This window comes from Puccinia triticina, chromosome 13A (assembly GCF_026914185.1).
Source record: "Puccinia triticina chromosome 13A, complete sequence".
NCBI classification, from domain to species: domain Eukaryota; kingdom Fungi; phylum Basidiomycota; class Pucciniomycetes; order Pucciniales; family Pucciniaceae; genus Puccinia; species Puccinia triticina.
In genome coordinates, this window is record NC_070570.1 from 1,090,268 (window position 1) to 1,097,145 (window position 6,878).

Consider the following 6,878-nt stretch of genomic DNA (forward strand, 5'->3'; position numbering starts at 1 on the left):
AAAAAAAAACAACTGCTACCGGTGAGCAGCAATCCTCTCTGCCCCCCTCCCCACCCATTCCCAGCTAGCTGACATCCCATTAACAATCCCCTGCTTCCTCTGCCTGCCATCCAGACCCACACAAGGCCATCCCTCCAAGCGACTTTGCCGCCAGTGAGCAGCCCGGTGCTTTCCTACCAGCCCCCCCCCCCATTCCCACAGCTGACCTCCGCCTCCCCCCTGCGTCCTTTGCCCGGCATCCAGACCCGCACAACCCCTTAGGCCGCACTGCCAACAAGTCCGAGGAATACCCTGCCACCCAATCCCATCTGGCTAAGGGTGAGCCCTCAGTATGATTGGTCACTCTCCTCACGCTCCCCCACTGACCAAGCTTTTGCCTTCAGTAGCTGTGATGGTATTTGTGAAGTACTCACGGGATGTGAAGGTGATTGTAGTCAAAATGGTGGTGCAAGGCCAGTCCCTCGCAGAGATCAATCAAACCCTTGACCACAAGGTGTCCAAAGATTCCCTCCTCCGGTGGAAAAACCTGTACCGGCACACCCGCAATGTGGTCAGAGACCCGGCACTGTACGCCGAGCGGGGTTGCCCTTTGGCCTTCAGCCGCAAGGAGGACGAGTTTGTGCTCGCCGCACTGGAGGCCAAGCCAACCCTGTACCTCGATGAGATCCAGAATCACATCCAGGCAATGACCGGCACCCAAAATCCCCTCAGCACAATCCAAGCCAAGTTGAAGTTCCGCCTCCTCATGACAAAGAAAACCGCCCGCACAGTCAACCCAAACCAATTCCCAGATGCTTGGGCAAACTACATTGCCCGTGTGGGTAATTACCCAGCGGAATTCCTGGTATTTGTCGGTAAGCAAGACTTGCAGGAACTTTCTGCCTGCATTTGCGCTGTTACTAACCCATTTATTGGCCCTCAGACAAAGCTGGAGTATTGCTAGGAACACACTCACGGGACAAGGCTTGGGAGATACACGGACGCCGCACTCAACGCATCCATAAGCCCCTGGGGGCCCCTTGCGTCTCGGTTCTCCCGGCTGTGTCGTTGGACGGGTGTATTGAGTGCATTGCTCAGGTAGGAACAATGCACCGCATCAACATGGAGTATTTTCTCGAGGACGTTTTGGTAAGATCTCCGGTCTGGTCCCATTTGTGCAAGGATGATGTAATTGATTTGGTCTGCGTTATAACGTTTCCTAGATGCCAGTGATGAATCCTTTCCCCGGCCGAAACAGTGTCCTCATCATGGACAACACCCCCCTCCACCATGGGGGTCAAATCGCCAAAATATGTGCGAACGCTGGTGTCCTTCTACTGTATTTGCCAACATATTCACCCGACTTCAACCCAATTGAAAAGGTTTTCGCGACCCTCAAAACCTACCTGAAGCACCTTGAGATTCTAACTGGAACCTGACAGGATGCTCGGATCATCAAGAAGGTGCTCCCCAACGTAGCAAATCCTTGGATGATGAGCAACCTATTCCTTGGGAGTGGCTACTCGGCAGGAATGATGTTCTGATCCGCTTTGGGGGTTCCATTCCGTTTCCTCATGTTTTGTGCTGGCTTTCTTGTTTTATATTGTGCTTGGTATTTCAAGCAGGGATGGGAAGGGGTAACAATAGTTATAACGGAGAATGAAAATTTTTTCTTAGTGAACCTTTGTTTGTTCCCCGGCTACTGCGTTATATAAAGGAGAATGAAAATATTTTCTTATTGAACCTTGGTTTGTTCCCCGGCTGCTGGGGTTTCTGCCACAGGATATTCTTCGGTACCAAATGTGAGAGACATGGTTCCCAGGTTTACAAGCCAGGTCGGGAACCACCATAATGTATGAGATAGAATCAAGAAGATACCCACGAGCTATGATCCGGTCGCATCACACGGAGTAAGAGTTGTCTTCAAGGAGGTCCCAGGGACCTGATATCACGGGCGCGTTGGTCGTGCCAGTGCCAGCGGCACCGACGCTCCCGCTGGATGAAGCGCAGGCGAGTCCTACAGTCGCCGTGTTTGTCGCAACAAGGGTATATCCGGAGTCTTCTGTCACATGGGCGGGCGGGATGAGGACTGAGTCGGCTCAGGCAGCCGCCGTGGGAAGGCCTTTCGCGTTTGGGACAATGACGTGGGTTGGGATCAGCCATGTGGCCTCCTTGACCAACTGGCAAGCAATCGGGTACGGGAATCCGAGTTTCTCCTCCAATACCCTGGGTGAAGTCTGTAGGAAGAAATCCCACCGGCGGATATGGGACATCGCCAGTAAACTGCACGTGATCACATCACCCTTATCAAAGCACGATAAGTCAAGGAAACCCTCAATCGTGAGGGCCTTCCCCGCCTCGTTGAGCGGATAGTTGGCCGTGGGGACGGACTTGGTGATCCAGGACGCCATGGAATCCAAGCGGGAACGAGATACCGGAGTCTTCCGAGTGGGCGACACCGGCTGGCCCCTGGTCGGCGATTGGGGCCTGCCAAAGTTTAGGCGGCTGATTGTGTGGGCAATGCCATCCCCGTGGGGGCTGCGGGTGATCTTGCGTGCCGGGGATTGATGGACATAGCCCTTGCAATCCACATCTGACTTTGGAGGCGGGAGGATCTCAATATCCGTGCTCACCAGGCTGTTTTGACGGGTTGAACACATGCACACGGATCCTACCGGGCTGAACGGCACATCCTCTGGGTCTGATACCTCAAGCTCGTCTCCCACCCCCTCAGCCCCCATGAGCTGAGGGATCAACGGTTGGCAAGAGGCCTTTGTGGGAGACGCCAAGGCGGTTCCTTCTGGGGCCGGAGGGCTTGGTTGCGCACCTGGGGCGGATGATACCAGTCGGGGTGGTATAAATGAGCCGGACGCGGCTCTTCGGGCCTGGGTAAACACAGGGGTGGCCGGCGTTGAGTCGCTGCCGGCGGGAGGCAATGTGGCCCGGCTCGGGTGGGCAGGCGAGCGCGGGAGGGTGGCCGCCACCCCAGGCAAGCTAGGTTGTCGGGGCACCGAAGCAAACACGGGCGGGCAAGGCGGCACCTTCGGCACAGCAGGGGTGGAGATCACAGGTGTCGGTGGTCCGGACGGAGAATTATCCTGGGCCGCTGCGGCAGACTTGTGCTTGGACAGCCGGTTGGTTGCCTGGGCTGCCAACTTGGCCAAGGAGTACACGACCTCCTTCTCCAAGACGAACTGGTCGGTTTTTGGTGGGTTATCCTGATCGACCCTGCGCGCGCCGTGCAAGATTGCCATGCTCCACGTCTTATACCCATTGGCCGTCACACAGAACAATCTTGCGGGGTCTGCAGGGTCCTTGACGCGCATCGACTCCCTATTGCCCCCGTAGAGCTGACGGTGATATTTGTACAGCTCTTGGGTGATCCTTATCCGTTCCTGGGCATCAACATCCGCATGGGGCTGACAAACCAAACAAATCAGCCCCCTCCCAGGGATGAAGGTACCACAACGAAAGACTTACGTTGCGGGCCACTTGGGCGCTGGTCCTTTCAAGGGCCAATTGGTTGTTGTTGGACCCATAGGCTATCGCCAGGGCATCGGACTGAGCGCGCTCCTGCCCAGCAAATAGCACACATGTCAGTCCAAGCGGGAGAGTGCGGAATAGAAAGATTGCGCGACAGAACTCACATTTTTGCGCTCCTTGGCGGTCCGGCGGGGGTCAGCCATGATCACCCAGATGATGACCTCGGAGTTTGGGTTAGCTAGGATGGCGTCCACATAAGAATCAAAATCCGCGTTGGACGCAATCACGGTGTTCTGTCCGACGCCAAAGACGGCATGCTTCTTGACGGCCCCCTGCCACTTGATGAGTCCATTTGCATCCATGAGGTTGATGTGGGTCCCGAGGTGCTGTTTTGTCTTGCCCAGCGCCAACACAACATCCAATCGGAACTGAGCCCACATGACCCGCTGTACAACTGTTGACAAGACTGCGGTGCCGTTTGGGGTGACCTTTTCCCAGTGCTTTTGGACCTCCGCGAGACATTGCTTTGTGTGGATGACAGTGTTGGGATTGGCCATAGCCAGCTGGCCTGCAACAGTTCGCTGAAATAAACAGTGCTCAATGTGGATGTTTTGTGGCTGCTGGGGCGGCTTGGTAGCAGTAGCGGTGCCAGTCACATCAATTGAAGTTTTGGGTTTGGTGGGTGATCCCTTGTAAAACAGCTTGCAGGCTGCAGCCTGCGAGTCTGATGGCTGGGAGGGACCAATGCAAGACTCCTGAGTCTTGCCCGGTACGTTTCGGAACGGGAGCGGCTCCTGTTGAGTTGTCTGTTAGTCTGCTACCATGATGTATCACCACAGTATAGAGGGCTGTTGGATCGACCCATGAGCACTACCAACCAACCACCCAGCTTGCAGCCACAAGCGTCTGTAGCCTAGTTGGTAAAGGCAGCACTCTAGTATGTGTCTCAGCATAGCTGAGGTCGTGAGTTCGACTCTCACCAGACACATCTTCATTTTACAGTCTCTACAGGTTATGAGCCCAGAGCTACCTGAGCGCAACTCGCTTAGAATAGAGACTTGATGAATTTGTGAATGCTTACTTGTAAGACCATGCAAAACCCTATAAGCCTACATCTAGATCACGGGTTCAATCCCTACGCTGATCATCTTTCCTGGGTCTCATTCCCACTCTCTCTTGGGGTCAATCCCCACTTCCCATCATGTAGCAAGGGGGGGTGTTGAGTTGTCTGTTAGTCTGCTACCATGATGTATCACCACAGTATAGAGGGCTGTTGGATTGACCCATGAGCACTACCAACCAACCACCCAGCTGGCAGCCACAAGCGTCTGTAGCCTAGTTGGTAAAGGCAGCACTCTAGTATGTGTCTCAGCATAGCTGAGGTTGTGAGTTCTACTCTCACCAGACACATCTTCATTTTAAAGTCTCTACAGCTCCAAAGTCCCGCGGGTGAGGGTGAATCAAGGGTTACTGGGGTTTGAGTTTGGCATTGTCTGATTGCACGTGGATGGTCAGCCGGGGACGCACTGAGTAGGGGGGGGGGGCAGGACGGACCAAGTTTTCCAGTGTTTTGCAGCAATCCAATGTCGGCGGTGCAGTCAAAGCTCTCGGGTGCGTCTGGATGCCGGGCAAAGTCGACGGTGGGCAGAGGAAGCAGGGGATTGTTAATGGGAGGTCAGCTAGCTGGGAACGGGTGGGGAGGGGGGCAGAGAGGATTGCTGCTCACCGGTAGCGGTTGTTTTTTTTTTGGTTTGGCGGGTAGCTGGCTGGCTGGCTGGCTGGATTGTGGGTGGGTGGGTCCGGTTGGGCAGAGAGGGGGAAATGGGTTGGGGGGCATTTTCGCTGGAGGGGGGGGGGGGCGATTGGGGGGGACGGAGGTGGAAGAGTTGGAAGGTTTGGAATGGCATACAGGTCCGGTGGCTGAAGTCAACAAAGTTGTTTGGTCAATTTTCAGGCTACTGGACCCGCAAGCTTTCAGGCCCAATCATAAACAGTTATCAAAGTTTTATTGTAAATTATTCCAAACTTGATTCAAAAAAAAAACTCTTAACTTTTTGTGGCAAATACAGGCCCAAAAATGTTTCAATAAAGCCTCAATAATTGTGTACAATTATAAACCTGCTGCCACACAGCAGGAATTCCAAATTACTGGCTGACACCGCCTGTTCCGCCCCCCCCCCCCCGCCCAACCAGTGCCATAACCACAACTGCACAGCCTCACCCGACCAAATTGCTGCAAATGATCCCTCCTCCCCTTGACGCCACTCCTATTCATATGTATGCCATGTGGCAATGGCAGAGACTCCAGCAAATCCCAGAAGAAATCTACGTACGCGCTGGCCGGACCGCCTTCAAGAGGCCCAATCGCTGGGAGCCTCGGAATGACGACCGGATACCTGCCATGTGGCAATGGCAGCGACTCCAGCAAATCCCAGAACAAATCTATGTACGCGCAGGCTGGACCGCCTTCTTGGGTCCGGCGCCGAGCGCAGCTGGCACAGTTGCTGGAGGTGCTGCTGGTGTTGCTAAGGCAGGAAGTGGGGCCTGCGGGTTAGGGAGACTCGCGGCCGAGTCGGTCGCAAGGCTGGGTATGAGTTGATTGAGACCCCCAAGGTTTGTTGGCGGGTAGTAACCCTGGGGAAGCTGGTTGGTGGCTGAAGGGTGGGCCGTTTGAAGCGTTCATCGCCGTTGTGTTATTTTTGGGATCCCTGAGATTGGATTGGGTAGGTATGGCGGGAGTGATCCTGGTTGGAAATGCATCCGGCGGCGGGGCTGTTGCCAAATCTCAACTGCCTGCGGCTGTGTATTGCTGACCAACGGTACAACTAAAGTTCTACCGTTGGATTAGTGTGGTACAGTCTTGCATACATGTACTGTATGCCTGTAAGTTGTTTCAATAACAAAAATTTGAAATTTTTTGATCCAGGTCATTTGGGCTATTTTGGAATCTGTACATAAAAAAAAATAAGACAAAAATAATTTTGAATGAATTTGGATTTTTTTTCAATAAAATTCCAATAAGTGTTTATAATTGGGCCCTTCCTGGTCTTGCTGTACCATATTGATTTCATAGCTTGCAAAAAATGTCCTGCAAAACTGCTGCATGCAAGATCTAGAAAGAGTTTTACATGACTTAATTTGCAAGACATACCCTTGCATGATATCATATTTTGGCAAAGGCTTGCAAAATTACAAAAGACCCGGGTCTCTTTGGAAATTTGCATGTCATGAGATTTGCAAGCTATATGTCCTGCAAAAAATGACTTGCAAAATTCTGATACCCCAAAATAGCCTCACAGCCACACCTCTCAGACCATGGCTGGGACTTTGCTTGCAAGCCCTCTTGCAGAGGCTTGCTTCGCGAGGCGCCTTCTGCGCGCGGAGTCCCCCGGGCCCTGAACGAGGGGATTGTGCTA